Raw genomic sequence first — 717 nt, 5'->3', positions numbered from 1 at the left:
GAGGTACCTATTTTACTTCTATTTTTAAAAGATTTTCTAGAACCAGACCATTTTATTTCAACATTAGGCAAATAATTACAGAAACTAATAAATCTGAAATATACTATTTGATTTGTTAATTGCAAATAAAGATGATTATTACTGTATCAGTGAATTATATGATAGACTTGACTAAAATAACACTCTCACCTAATCCATTAGTCGTTTTCATTCAAACATACTACATTTCATGCATCTGAGCTAGTTGTGTACATATAAAATTCTTTTATACTGTAATATTTTGTGACCTACCTTTAACTTGAAGAGATGAAGAGTACTACGAGCACATGTCAAATACATATACTTTAAAATAGAACATTAGCAGTAAAACAATGCACATTCTATACATCGTAGTATTCAACCTTATCTACAGAAGTTGTTTTTCAATATAGTTAAACTTACATGAATCTAAAAAGCAAACAAACAAAAAAAGCCAGAATGAGCTCAAAAAAAAAAAAAACAAGTCAGATAATGTTTCTCTTTTGCTCAAACTTCCAATGTCTTCCCATTTCACTAGAGTATAAATCAAAGTCAAGGCCTCCTGTTACTTCCATCTCCTCATCTCTTATTACTGTCTTTATGTTTCACTGCACTACATCTGCATGGGCCACTTAGCATTCTTAAAACATGCTAGACATCTCTGGCCTTGGAGCTTTTGAACTGGCTATCTCCTGTCTT

This window comes from Pteropus alecto, unplaced genomic scaffold, assembly GCF_000325575.1.
Source record: "Pteropus alecto unplaced genomic scaffold, ASM32557v1 scaffold409, whole genome shotgun sequence".
NCBI lineage: Eukaryota > Metazoa > Chordata > Mammalia > Chiroptera > Pteropodidae > Pteropus > Pteropus alecto.
Note: the sequence above shows the minus strand (reverse complement) of the source record.